Raw genomic sequence first — 15,305 nt, 5'->3', positions numbered from 1 at the left:
ACTGTGATACTTTTTAAGTCTCTAAAGCCACTCTTCACTGGCAGGAAAAGTTTCCCTTTCAGAGCTCATTCTATGCTCACCCTGTAAGTTTTCAAATAAGTTGCATGCCCTTTTCTGGATTACCACTGTGCATACAGGGATGTTTTGTTGGTTTTGATCGTCAATCCATACATTCAACAATCTTTCCTTGATGCCCATAACATCTCTCCTGTGATGAGCTAATGCTTTTCATATTTGGATCAGTTTTTCATCAGATTTAAATTGCCTTACAACTTCAAATTTCACGTCCAGAGTAATGCAGCTTTTTGGGGTTTTTTTTTAATTTTGTTTCTGCACAGACTTTCAAATAGATGCTTTGTAGATATCATCTCTTACTTTTGCTTTGCTTTTGTTCCTTAGGGTAGGTGGAGCACGGCTGTGAACTGTAGCAGGCTTTCCATGCTACAAAAAGGGCCCATGCACCTCTCCTGTTTTTAATGGCTCAGATCAGGTCAAATTTTAATTGTAACTAGTATCGCCATTTTGTATATTGAGTTCAGATCCCAAAGCATAGATTCTCTTACAGCAAAATTTCTGTGATTGAGTTTCCATATAATGAAAAATTGCTGTGTATTGTTGTTGTTAAATGTAACCTTGTTATGCTGCTTCAAACACTTTAAAATAGCACAACTTTAAGAGCTGTCAAGATCAAGTGATAGCTCTTGAAATTTTTGAGTTTCCAGACCACACTGGCAAGGAGCCTAGGTTTGTCAAGTTTCATTTAATTTCAAACTTATTAATAACCTTTCTAACCTTGTTCAAAGTGATGTATAACATGATTAGAAACATATATATTACAAAAAACAGCAATGTTACAAACAAGCTGTTACATTATAAACCAATAATTAAAAAATCAAACAAAACAAATAACCAGGTAACCAACAAAATTGCTTGTGATGAGTAGCATGAGACTGAACTCTTAGGGGTAGATTTTAAAAAGGTGTTTGTGCTACCTGGTGCGCGCGCGCAAGGGGGTGCACAATTGTGCACCTTGCGCGCGCCGAGTCGCGCTGCCTTCCCCCGTTCCCTCCCATGCCTTTCCTCCCCTAGTCCTACTCTAACACAACCAAAATTTTTATTTTACCTTTTGCGCCTGCCTCTTGCCATGCCCACGCCCCACCTGGACCGCCCCTTTAGTAAAGCCCAGGACTTACATGCGCGTCGTCGGACCTTTTTAAAATCCGGCCCTTAGTGCTGTGGCATAGTTGACGTTTGAATCAGTGACTGTATGTATTAATTTCTCTGATAATATATTAAGGCTTGGGTACTGGTTGTCAAATCTACTTAGAAATTATTTTATTCTTTATATTGTACTTTTGAATTGTACATTCTTACTTTGTTTATTTTATGTTATATTTTATCTTTGAATTGTATGTTTTTAGATTGTACTGGGCATTTTTAAACAAAAAAGTGGTTGATAAATGCCAATAATATTGAGCCCATTTATCTATCAGGTCCTAGGGCATTGGATAATGCCATTGACTGAATAGTACCTCTTAAATGCTCTCTTGGCAGAAGAGGAATTAACATCTCCTTTTTTGCTAAATTATTTACATTTTCTAAGTTTACCTGGTTGAATTCTCTCTGAAAATACAGCTGACTAAAAGTTCCCTGAATTCCTTATATATATATGCTCTCATAAAATATACCTTTGCACCTTGGCTATTTTTAACTGCTGGGATAAACGACTTAATTAATCTTGCAAAGCATTTACCAGGATTATTCTCATGCATAAAAATAATCTGTTTTTCTAGCTTTGCTGCATACATTGCTTTATCATGCAAAACAGAGTTCAAAGCCATTCTTGTCGAATGCATTGATTATTTATTTTAGAAATTTTTCTAAAAGACTTTTTAGCACCTAATAATTTGTCTTGTAATTCTAATATTTTCCATTCTATTTTCTTATTTTTCTTGCACAGTATGTTGTAATTTGATCTCATACAACTACTTTGGATACCTCTTAAAAGAAAGAGCAAAATCATTCTTATATACGTTGTTTACATTCATAATCATCCCAACACTGATTTAAATCTACAGTTATATGAAAAAGTGTCATAGACAGAGGGATCTAGCCTAATACATATTGGTGCATAATCTAAAACAGATGCCATTCCAATTTTTGCTTTATTTTTTCTGTGTAAGAGCCCCTTGGATGTTAAAAAAAAAAAAAAAATCTTATCTAAAGAGCCACAAATCTTTGACAAAAATGAAAACTCTTTTTTCATCTGGATTCAGACATCTCCATATCTATCAAATTAATATTTTTGAACAAATAATATGGTCTTTTCTCTTTGTATTTACTGTTTTCCATTGTTGGATCCATGGAGATCTGAGCGAGGCAGTGGGGCACCGCAGGATTCATCAGTGTGAGAGGGATTCTGAGACCCTGCACTGATTTTTGTCTTCCTTGCACTAACCAGAGCCTGTACTGCTAGAGATGGGAAACAGCAATGCAGCAGAAGATTTGGATGTAGGCTTAGGTAGAGGTGGCGATTCTCCAGCACCTACAAAAACTTGGCACTGGAGGTAGTTGCCTGTGTTGCCTATACCTAAATGCACCTCACCAGAATGTGTGGAGGCTGCTGCTAATGGTTTGCCTGTGCATCCGGCCTGGGGCCATCCAGGACTTACCGTGCAGTCCCAGTGCTGTTTCTGTGTGTGGGGGGGAGGGAAACTCCTGTCGAGCTTCTCTAAAGTGGTATCAGGCACATGGTCCATTGGCAGGTACATGGCTCCCCTTCTGGGTGCTAGGGCATCTTGATGCCATGCCAAGCACTCAAGCAACATCTACTCTGGTGCTCCCTACAGGAGGTGCTGACATCATAAGGGAACGATGTCAATGATGCTTGCATCATCATGCCTGATTATTAGCTACACATGATGATGTCAGCATTGGGGTGGTAGGGCAGGCACCAAATTTTAAAATCAGGCTGGTTTGTTTCTCTCTTTTTTGCATCTTCTGCTCTGGGACCATCTGGGATGTGAATATAAAGGGCTTGGGGCTCATTTATTTCTGGGACCTCTTGGGTGTTGGTTTCCATAGTCTCTTCCTTTCCCTGGTAAGTGCCTGCTGTGGACCTGGGTATCCTTGTTGCTTTTTAAAAAAAAAAAAAAAGGGGGGGGGGGATTTATTGGGTTAGCAGCCTATTTGGGACTATGTGCTTATATTAAAAAAAAAACTTAATTATGGGCATCAGCCATATTTGGGCTGCAAGCCAATTTTAAAAACAAACTAAAGAAATCATTGACAGGGACAACCTGAGATAGACTGAGGCTTTGTAGCACTGCAATTTCCTTGTGTGGTTAACATGCCCCATGGGTTGGACTCCATGACTATCTATCATGTCCCAGCTCAATGTGTGGCCAGGCCATGTGCAGGTCCAGCCCCTATGGATCAGATAGCTTGGGGCAGGAATGTCTTGACCACATGGCCCGCACATCCGCTGGTGCTACAGACCCTACAGGGAGCCAGAAGCTGATAAGGATGTGATAAGACTTCCATATAGTCACCAGATTCAATTGTGAATGATAGAAGTGTGGGGAGGGATCAGGGGTTCAGGTCTGGGACTTTCCCATCACCAGAATACCTGAGCATGTGGCCTTTGCACAGTAGCGCAAAAAGGCAGCAAGGGAGGTCTGAGGCAGGAGTAAGGTTGCTGGGTGAGAGGTGTAGGCTTGCAAGACCAGACAGCCTTTCAGCACCACTAGTGGTGGGCAAAGTTGATGGGGAAGTCAGCTGTGAAACCACCCCTACTGTGGTTGCAGAAGTAGGGCCCAGGGTCAAGGTTACAAGTGCTAGAACTGCTGTTTTAGGGGTGGATCACAAAGAAAAGTGAAAGCACAAAGGCCAGGAGTAAACATCATGTTCTCGCTCTAGTCTCAACAGTCGCTGTACTTCCTTTGGCTCCAGCACTTCAAGAAGCTCTTCTGTAGCAGGCAACATCACTGGCTCTGCAGTTTCCAGGGGGTCAACATTAGCAAGAGCCAATCATGAGTTATGGGAGTCATCCCAAGGTCCCACATAGGATGCTGAGACTAAGGGAGCGCTGCTAGAGTGTGGGAAAATTTTATACATTAGATTGGGTGCAGCCATCAGTTGAGTTTAAGCGAATTTCGTCATCTGCTGCCGTGGGTTCGATCTTGCGGCTGTTATCACAAGATCGGCCCTACAGCAGCAGGAGATGATGTTGATTAAATGCAACTCCTGCTGTTGCTTACTGCCCACTCAAAAATTTTTTTAATGGACCCAAGCTGTGATTTGGTGGCGACCAGTGGAGCCCATCCAGCTGGTGGCTGAATGAGGGAGGCCAGCCAAAGGAATAGAAGAAAACCATGACCGCCAGTGGAACTCATCCCGCTGGCAGGTAGGAGGGAGCCCAGCCAAAAGAACAGAAGACCCTATGGCCGCCAGCAGAACCCATCTTGCTGGCGGCTGAAGAAAAAAACAATGGGCTAAGGAGAGGCTCTCAGCCTGTGCGTGTTCATGTATTTGTGTCTGAGAGAGAGACTCTGCTTGTGTGTAAGACAGAGCTTGCATGTGTGTGTGAGAGAGAGACAGAGTCTATATACATGTGTGTGTGTGAAAGAGACCTGTACGTATGTATATGTGTGAGACAGAGTCTCCTTGTATCTGTGCTTATGTGAGAGTGACAGAACCTGTATGTGTATGTATGGCTGTGTGAGAAAGAGCCTGGGAGTATGTTTATATGTGTGCTGGTGTGAGAAACAGAGCTTACAAGTGTTTTTATATGTGTTTGTGTGAGAGAGACAGAACCTGTGTGTTTGTATGTGCATTTTTATATGAGAGACAGAGCCTCATGTGTATGTGTGAGAGTCTGTGTGTATGTGAGACAGAGCTTGCATGTATATGTGTGTGAGTGTGTCTGTGTTACACACAGGCTCTCACATGCATTTGCGCACACATGGGCTCTCTCACACATATAGGGGCAGATTTTCAAAGGCTACGCGCGTAACCTGAGGAAATCTGCTGATTTCAGAGCAGCCTTGGAGGGAACGGGGAAAGCCATCGGGGCTCCCCTCGGGTTCGGCGCGCGCAAGGTGCACGTGTGCACCCCCTTGCGCGCGCTGACCCCAGATTTTATAACATGCGTGTGGCAGCGCGCACATGTTATAAAATTGGGCATAGATTTGTTTGCGCCGGGTTGCGTGAACAAATCTATGCCCGCTCATAAGATTTAAAATCTGGCCCACAGTATGTATGTATAAGAACCCGTGTGTGTGGGTGGGAGAGAGAGGGTGTATATGTGAAAGCATGGCCATGTGTATGAGAAAAGGAGTGAGAAAATGAACATGCAGTGTGTGTATGTGAGAGCTTGTGTGTACGTGAGTCTGTGTATCATACATAGGCTCTCACATGCGCACACACGCGCATTGGCTCACACACAGGTGTGTCTGTGAGAGAGGGAGTGAGAGCCTGTGTGAGAGAGAGAGATTGCATGTGTGTGTGTGTGCAACACAGCCTATGTGTCGCATATAGGCTCTCACACGTGCACGTGTAAAAGCCTGCATGTGTGAAAGAACGAACATATAAAAGTGTGGTGCGTGTTTGTGTGACAGGGGATAAAGTTTGTGCAGCCCCCTCCTCCAATCCACGGTAACCTCAGGGTGACTGGAAATCAAAAGATCCCAGTTGTGGAGAGCAGGAGATTTTTTAATCCTTATTAATTTAATTCTTTGTGTTATTTGATGTTTCTACTGTTCTGAAATATTTTATGGGTGTTTTGGGAAATTTATAACATGATTCTAATTATTTAATGTTCTGTTCATCATTTCATGCAGCATCTGACTTGTGATTTCCAGTTCAGTTTTTGTCTGCACACTTCTATTTATGCTGTATGGTCTCTTTATTCTGTATTTGTCTCCAACAGTTAATTAATACCTTTGAGTATATTTTTTGTAATCTCTGCAGTCTTAAATAACATCTGAATAAGATCTTGCATCCATTTTCTAAAATTGTTGATGCAGTGCTGTAAGATGATTGCAAAAATACTTTTGCTAGGTGGCTAAAACTGTCCATGGCTTACTTTATTGTATATGCTGCCCTTAGGAGTTTTGCTTGTAATGTCTTATAGCCAAGTTGCCAGAAACAGTTAATAACAAGCCAAGGTATGCATAATCTAGGGGTGTGCTGTATTTCTTGGTTATTTAGACAACATTTAAAATTTGTGTTGGACATTTTTTGACTCACTTCAGCTGGTGATGTGAGATCCAGGGATACATGATTAACAGAAAATGAAAAAATGCCCTTTTATTCTATAGATGCAGCATTTCTGTATCTAGAGAATGTCTGTTTTTATATTTCTAAGGCCAGCATTGGATTAGTGGGGGGGGGGGGGGGGGGGGGGGGGGGGGGAAATAGGGAGAATGAGGAGGTCAGGAGGAGAAAGTATTCCCACTGTTGATAATTCATGTCAATCTGAGGGGGGGGGGGGGGAAATAGGGAGAATGAGGAGGTCAGGAGGAGAAAGTATTCCCACTGTTGATAATTCATGTCAATCTGAGGGGGGGGGGGTTTCACCCTTCTCCCTCCTCCCTCTCCCTCCACCTTCTTTGCTCTAGTCTAACTACCTTACCCTTTGCCTCAAGGAGCAGGGATCAGTTGCAAGGAAGGGGACACCATCAATGATTTTTACTCAGGGTGCCATTGCCCTAGAGCTGGCCCTGTGTGCACTTGTGTTTTTAGTGGTGGGGGCGCTAATTTCAGTTTTTGCACAGGACACTGGTTAGCCTAGTGCCTGCCCTGAACCCAGTAGAGCAGAAGATCTGGAGGTGTGGTAGAGAACAGTCCCGGCAGATAGGTCATATTCCACAGATGCTGGGAGAGAACTGGCATTCTTTCTGTGCTTGATGATCTGCCTGGTGCAGCTGCCCTTCCTATGGATTGTAGTGCCGAAGGCTCAGCTGGTCAGAGGCAGGCCATGGAAGACCACTGAGCGATGGTCACGTGGGGACCTGAGGGCTCCTCCCAGGGACCCATGGATTTAGGCAGCAAATGGACTTGAGCACCTAAATTAGATTCTACTATTAGGCATCTAATAATAAAGGCTATGGTCAAATGTATCCAATACAGAGAAAGGGTGGCTTGGGATGGCTAAATCAAATATTGCATAAGACATTTGTTCCCCGTATAAAATACCCTTAACTGCTATATTTCTCCTCTTTTAGGTGTAAATTTTTAAAGGGGCAGGCCACACACATATTATAAAATCGGTTATTTATTTTATTTATTTATTTATTTAAAAACTTTTCTATACCGTCGCTAAGTTATATACCATCGCAACGGTTTACAAATAGGCACATAGACTAAGGTAAGTAAATGTAGGATATCGTACATTCTAACAGGTGCCAATAAAGTTCGATTACAATTTCATAAATAAAATCATTATTTGAGTAATGTTGGTCATGTCCAGGTGTATTATTGAGTTACTATCGCTTTGAAATATTACTTCTTAAATGTAGGATTGAGTAAATTCATTCTCATCTGCATTACCCTGTACTTTCATTCTCTACCCTCCACACTCTTTAGTGAAGGCTTTTTTAAAGAGCCATGTTTTTAGATTTTTCTTAAATGTTTTGAGATTATTCTGTAATCTGAGTTCGGGGGGCATCGTGTTCCATAGTATGTGCCCAGCCAATGATAAAGCCCTTTCTCTTACTTGGGTTAATTTTGCGCGCCTGTTCCGATTCCCGTGCAAGGGGGGCGTATTTTATTTAAAAAATTGCGCAGCAACGCAATCGGACCTTCACTATCTCCCTAACTGACCTTCCCTTTCCTTTCCTTCCCGACCCCTAATCCCCACCTATCTAATCAATTATTTTTTGTTTTCCTACTTACTTCCGATCAGCAGCTGAAGTAAGCTGGGCGCCGGCTGGTTGCCAGTGTGCACTTCACCAGGGCAGCACAAAATGATGCTGTTCCAGCCGGCCCCCTGCCCAGACCCCACTCCCGGCCTGCCCCTTTTTAGATGCCTGGCACTTCCGCGTGTACCGGCAGATACGAAAATGCGCTCGGCATGTAACCCGGCCATGCGCATATCTGCCGGTATTGGCGCGCGCCAGCCTTTTAAAATCCCTTCGTTAGTCTGACAATTTTTTCAACAAAGAAAGGAACAGCTTTATGAAAAATGTTGTGTCCGTTGGTCGCAGACGGCTGTGACCTCTGATGCTCACCTCTTTTTTCCCTGCATCAGCGATTCTTGGAAGATTGGTAGTCTCCACCTACAAATGCCGTCTTCCTCGACGTCCCTGGGACGGCGTGGGCAATCCTGTCTACCATCTTGAATTGGGGATTACCTAGGGCAGGGTCGCACACGCCAGGCCCTCTCTTAACCACGTCATGGCGGGAACCTCGGGTGCGTCCCCTCTGCATGTCGTCACCCGTCAGTGTATTTAAGCTATTCGGACTTTGCTTCCTACGAGTTAGCAAGGACTTCCTACCTGCTGAATTCCACTCCTCTTGGAGACTGTTGCGGCCGTCACTTCCCGACGGCTTCACTCAGTCTACCTTTCCTTTTTTGCGACTCCTTCTGCTCTTCATGGACACCTGGCTGCCGCGGTGTCCGCCTGCCATCCTCTCCGGCATCCCCGGACCGGCTTGGGCACTGCCTCCCGCCATGTTCTTCAGGTACCTTAGGGCGCGCATGCCGCACGGCCCTCATTCTTATTTCCTCATTGGCGCGTTCCTCAGGGGCGTCCCCCTGTGATGACATCACGCTGCCTGGATATTTAAGCCTACAGTTTATTGCGAGCCGTTGAGTTAGCAAGGGTGTTCTTATGGATGAGACTCGCTCTCCGTACCCAGCTACTTTGCCTTCCAACTTCCATTGGACTCTTTCTGCTAACGGGGTACCCGCTCCTCGGGGGCCTCTTTGCTTCTTTCAGGTCGCTATCAGGTAACCGGTACTCGCTCCTCGAGGGCCCATGTTCCCTGACTCGCTGCCTGTGTTCATCTCCTCTTCTACTTGGAAGAATTCGCTACAGACACCAACAGTGAGTACTACTATTATCCACTCCTCAGAGTTGTCTCCCTGGAACCAAGTACTTCCTCCTCGAGGGCCTGCCTGCGTTCCAGCGCCAGTGCCATCTCCTACATGGAACTGCTGTGTGAGTACTTTGCCAACAAGTCTCTCTACCTCCAGGAATCTGGTACTCGCTCCTCGAGGGCCAGCTCTCCCTATCCCTCTTCATATTTGGGACTCTGTGAATGTTCTATTGTACTCACTTTCTCAGTTCTCTCCGCTAAGCACTGCTACCGGAGGAACCGCTGTTCCAGCGCCCTGGGAAATACTTGCCCAGCTGGGCTACATCTTCTACTCACTACTGCCACCTCTGGTGGCTTCTCAAACTGTCTAAATAAAGAACTATCTGTGTTTGTGTGTCCAGAGCTGAGCCTGACCTGTGGCTCCTAACGGGACTTCTCTCGTGGGCATGGTCAGCTGCCACCCAAACCTCATTAACTATAACAGAGACACTTCGCTATTCGCTACTCTGAACTTGTTCCTGCACTTTGGGTCTTGAACGCCTTAGGTATCTGCTCCTCGGGGGCCTTGTCGCGTTCTGGCTATCCACTCCTCGGAGGGCCTTCCTGCCTGGAGAATTCATTTACTCATATTGGGACTCAGCCTTGTTCAGCCTTGTGAGTACGCTACTCATTTGTTACCATCTTGCTGACGGAACCTCAGGTGTACCCCGTGCCTCGGGCCACTACCGTGCTCACCTCAGCATACCTGCTTCTACACTTCGGAGTATCTCTTCCATTCTGCTCTGCTGTCCTCCTGCACTTCGCTACCTAACATCTGTGTTGATTCTCAGCATACCCCACTCTGCGGGCCACTACCGGATCTACCACTGAGAAGTGTTTGTTGGAGGAAGAGTTCCCTGGCCTACCCCGCTCCACGGGCCACTACCAGGGATATCATCACCAGCCTCATTACCACTCTGGACTGTGCCTTTCTTCCCACTCGGTGGGTACTTCATCTACGTTCCAGTCTAATAAAGTCTCATTACTAATTGTGTCCGTCTCAGCTGAGACCACACCTATCATGGTGAGTCCCCACAGGGCTCCTCCCTGTGGGTGGAGTCAGCTCTCACTACGATCCAGGGTCCACAACCACACCAGAACAAAAAAGTTTTGCTGCCACTTTTTTCCAAACTAAATGATGCCAAATAAAGTTGTCTTATGCTCCAGTTGATCTAGATGGGTATCTTGCAAAAAAAAAAATAAAAAATATATATATATACATGAGCTTTTTATTTTTTTGAGTGAGGTTAGAATCTTTTTCCTTTTGACTGGGGAGTAGATTCACAGTTAATGAAAAAATATCTAAAGATGTACTTTTACCTTCCTATATCATTTATTTTTAATATCTTTCTATATCATTTATTTCTAATATCCTTGTTAAAGAAAGCAGACTTCAGCTCAGGTACCCTCTCCAAACTGTAATCAGCACATGACTCCTTCAGAGAATTATTCATCTTCTGAACGGTATCTAGATGCTCTAGTAATACGTTTATCCCATTTCATATCAAGTGCATTAAAATTGAGCTAAAAAATATTATTCCCCAGAAACATTGCTGCAAGGAATATGCCAACAAAAACGAACTACATATCTCCTTGTTTCAATGCAAGTATCAAATTACATAAGTGCTTGAGACTGATTCTTCAGAAATAAATGTGTAATATTATAATGTGAAAAGTCAGCATTGATATGTAGATTGCCTTAATTCCCAGCCTAGGAATGGCCCTCATACATCCACTACTTTTTTGTAACTTATAGAAAAACCATTTCTCTCCTGTTATATTACACATAAACTTGTTTAGAAAAAAGAAAAGAATAAGGAAAGAACAGAACCATCAACAAGATGCACTTTACTTCTTGCACATATTATTTCCCACGTGTTACAGGTTTTTTTTAAAAGCAAAGACCAATCTCCCAGTCTTTTCACTCCAAAATCTATCGACGGTACTCAGAATAGGTATGATCAAAGCCCTTTTCAAGATAAATTGATTTTTTTTAATTGTCCCACTTCTTTAAAACACTTTATTCCATGTGCTTGAAAAATCATAACTCTTATGCTTAGTTTTCCTTTTCTAAAAGTATGTGCAAAATGGTGCTATTTCCTTTCTTTTCGAAACTGTCCCAGAGTAGGCAGGATGATCTTGCCTTTGCATAAGTTCTAGAATCTTCCTCATTTTAGTAGTAAAATTCAGTACTTTTACAATAGTTAATCCCAGTCTTCTATTGTCTGAATTTGGTCCCTGAATTTAGATTTATAGTATTTTTCTGTTTTTTACAAATGATCCTCTGACATTTAGTCTTGAGAATTAGTTACAATTCTTTCCATGCAGTCTCTTTCTGACTGACTGTTTCTGTTTTTCCATGCCTTTCTTACTAACACTGATTTTTGTCATTTGTCACATTCTGCCCGAGAGCTCTGCGACACTGCTGCCTCTCAGCAGTGCATCACCACATGACATCAACTAAATAATTTTTAAATAGTTCTTGCCCCAAAACTGACTGTAATTTGGGAAAATTAATTATCTGTAAATTTTTCAGTCTGAAGGTATTCTGCATAGCTTCCATTTTCCTAATAATGGCTGTTTTCCTTAATAACAGTGTGTTTAAAAGTCTGCATGCAGCCCACATAAGAGCTTAAATTCCCCACTTCCAGCATAGCATAGCAGTCTCTACTTTGGTGCCAAAAGAGTTTATATTCTGCTCTAAATTCCCAGTTTTAAACTGAAGAGCTTTGTAACCATGGATGAGGACTTCTTTTATGTCCTTAATCACTTTCCACAATATTTCCATGCTTGCTTTTTCAGCAGACTCACCCAAGGTTACAGAAAATGGCGGTCTCAAATAGTCCACTGGCAATTCAATTTGGTGTCCCCAGCACTACAGGAGTCTGATACCTCAACTTCTCTTGCCAAACAGCACAGGGGACAGGGCGAGAACACACCTTCTGTCTGCTTAAATCTATCATTGACAATATTAACTAGTGAGGACTTTGACAAACCCATCATGGTTTCCATCCCACTCATCTCTGGCAGATGCACATCTTCAAGTGCTTGCACAGATTTTGTGGAGATATATCCGAGCCAAGCAAAGATTCAGATAGGAGCACTGTCTTAGGCATCCTTACTCCTTCAGTACTTTCAGCACTTCCCCATCCTGGTTCCAATAGGTGGACAAAGCTACAAAGCAAGATGAGCAGGGAAAATGTGGCTATAACATGGGGAGGGAAATACATGCGCTCCGTTCGCTGTCCCGGGCCCCCCTAATAAACACACAACACCCTTTTTGGCTTTAAATCAGGCCGCAGTTTATTAACTAACCCGAGCCCTTACAATCCACTTTAGCTTTTGCAAACCTGCCCCTCCCCCATTACCCCTTTTTCTTTTGACCTCCACCACCTTGACCCCAGTGGTGGAGCTCTGCCTCGCACCAGCGAGAGCAAGCTCTGCCGTGAACCTTAGCCCCATGGTTCTCCGGCCATCCCGTGCAGCAGCCCCACCGACTACACGAGGCATTCCCCCCCCCCCCCCTCCTCCAACACCAATTCCCCCCCCTCCAGCATTCCAACATAACATGGGCTCGGGTTTTCCGCCACTGACAAGCCGACTTATGTCGACTTGTTCCCCCACTGCGGCTTCTTACCCTTTACTAATTTCCTTCTCCTACCCCTATGGTAGGGAAGGTATTAAACATATCTATCCCCACTTCTAAAGGATGGAACCCCCCCCCCCCACCACCACTGTCCGGACCCCTCCACCTCCTGCTTCTATTACCCGATACCCTGAATATCTTACCCTACCGCCCCATCCACTTTCCCTACAGAAAAGGCAACAGTCCTCCCAATATGTGCCTTGCCGACCAGAACACAGTGGCTGCCATCCCGCATGCTCCAGATCTGGTACTCTCTCTGCGGGCGTTTCAATGCTCTTCTCTGCGCTCTGAAATAAACGAATGACCCACAAACCCATGCACATCCTGTCGCTCGCTGTTTCCAAAAGCTCTGAAACAGAAGACACACTAATTAGTGAGCTTGAAGCACCTTCTCCCCTCCCCCACCCCTACTGACTCACTCCCTCAGCCCGGACATCAGACAGTGAGCTTCCGCCGCCCCGAATGTGAATCCCGCCGCTGGTAATCCAGCCGCTACCGTGTCAAAGACGAGCCATCTTGTGTACGAGAAGGAGCCATCCCGCTGGACGCCTCCTCATATCTGTTTTGTACTGCCTGAACAGGTCAAGCGGTTGCGCTCTTGGCTGACAGCTTGATGAATGTGCCCCCCATTTTGCGTCTATTTTGAAACTGTAAATGACACAACTTCGTCAATGTCGGCGTATCTTACCTGCCTAGTAATTACTTGGCCCCATCCCGTCCAACCAATGCACTCTCTGGCCCAGTCCCCTTTTCCAACCATATGGCTGTAAGGGCCTAACCACTGTAGCACCGCCTGTTGATTCAGCCCCCACCTGCTCGGTGCCCGCTGGGCCCTGAAACACGCCCGCTACTCTTCCGCCCCGGCTCCTGAAAATAGCTACCCGCAGCCACGTGCCTTGTGGACCTCCAACCTTCCCTGAAACAAACAGACATACACCTCCTGCTACTCGCTTACTGCTTGTTGACCCTATTCGCCCCTATGTGCGCCATCTGACACCAAAATACGACCCTGCAGCCCTTATGGCTACTCTTGGTCTTGCTGCATACGCCTAGTCCCCACTGCACTCATATTACCCTACAGCCCTTATGTCTAACTATGGGCTTGCTGCGCACGCCTGATGGCTGGCTAACGGATGACCGTGTCTCGGACTCCTCTTTTTTTTTTTTTTATATGCCATGGCTCTCACCTGGAAGAACCGTCTGAGGCACAATCGTCGAAGACCCCTGTGTGTCTGCGTGCTCCTACTCGCGCCCTGACTCTGTACCGGATTCCTTATCGCGAACCCTAGGCACACCCATTGTGCTAATCGAGCTAATGCCCTCTCCCCTAACCTCTGTCCCCCTAGCCGTGTGAGGTTAAAAAGCCCTGTGACCTGGCTCCCCTTCTCCTTCCATGCCCATGTTGTTGGTCCCTTCATGTGAGCCTTGAATTACCCTGTGTGTCCTTGAAATGGGGTGTGTGCCCTTGTATGCTGGTCAAGCAGTTCTGAAATCGCACCCCTGCACCAGGCAGGTGCCTGATGGTATCCCACCACGCTTGCTCATTGCTGGGAATCCCGCCCCCCCCCCCCCCCCCCTTTGGATGCTCTTGACTGCCTGGAGACCGGTCCCACTCCTCTCCTTCTTGCCCTTCTTCTTCCCCGTCTTCCCGCACCAGCTTGTACTAAAATACTATGTTCATGTATTTCCGCATCCTTATAGTGCTCCGCGGTTTACCGCGTACGCCGTCACTTCACTCTGTCAGGGGTGCCCGACAATGTATGACCCCTATCCTGTTTGTGCCCTAACTCAGTGGTACTCACAGGCCCTTCCCTGAGTACTAAGTTCCCAGAAAGGCGTCGTTGAATAGCTGCTATCTGAGCTGGAGCTCAAGGGGGTACCCCCCCTCTTCCTCATTAGACTAAGAAGGTCAGAAACTTTTACTTTTTAATTACTTTTCACAAAATGTTTCTGAAGCCCATAGAAGCTTCTCTTTTATATGCTCTGAATTTCATCGGCGGGAAACAAAGTTCTGTTTACTATTTCCAGCTACTATTAAAGTGTTTGCTGCCAACAAGACTATTTTTCTGAAAACTAAAGAACAAGCTCAAGCTTTTTTGACTACCGCAGCACACTGAACAGACGATTTCAATGTGTTATTCACTATGATGCCTAGATCTTTCTTGGGTGGTAGCTCCTAATATGGAACCTAATATTGTGTAACTATAGCATGGGTTATTTTTCCCTATATGCATCACCTTGCACTTATCCACATTAAACTTCATCTGCCATTTGGATGCCCAATTTTCCAGTCTCTGAAGATCTTTCTGCAATTTATCACAATCTGCTTGTGATTTAATTACTCTGAACAATTTTGTATCATCTGCAAATTTGATTACCTCACTTGTCGTCTTTCTTTCCAGATCATTTATAAATATATTGAAAAGTACAGGTCACAATACAGATACCTGAGGCACTCCACTGCCCACTCCCTTCCACTGAGAAAATTGTCCATTTAATCCTACTCTTTGTTTCCTATCTTTTAGCCAGTTTGTAAGCCACGAAAGGACATCGCCACCTATCCCATGACTTTTTACTT

The 15,305-nt window shown here is 44.8% G+C and overlaps 1 protein-coding gene across 6 annotated transcripts in view; it reads left to right on the top strand.

Moving 5' to 3' along the window:
- NEK11 (NIMA related kinase 11) overlaps window positions 1–15,305 on the top strand; it is a 567,803-nt gene that overhangs the window by 96,851 nt on the left and 455,647 nt on the right. The window contains exon 1 of one of the 6 annotated variants that reach the window (XM_029589340.1): window positions 3,004–3,100. The exons of the other annotated variants lie outside the window; for them this stretch is intronic. The gene's annotated coding sequence lies outside the window, so the exon portion shown is untranslated. Of the gene's footprint in view, window positions 1–3,003; window positions 3,101–15,305 lie in introns of those variants that run through there. 6 annotated transcript variants of the gene reach the window in all.

The sequence above is a fragment of the Rhinatrema bivittatum genome, chromosome 2 (assembly GCF_901001135.1).
Source record: "Rhinatrema bivittatum chromosome 2, aRhiBiv1.1, whole genome shotgun sequence".
NCBI classification, from domain to species: domain Eukaryota; kingdom Metazoa; phylum Chordata; class Amphibia; order Gymnophiona; family Rhinatrematidae; genus Rhinatrema; species Rhinatrema bivittatum.
The sequence above is the reverse complement of the archived record's forward strand: the minus strand, read 5'-3'. Positions and strand labels throughout refer to the sequence as shown.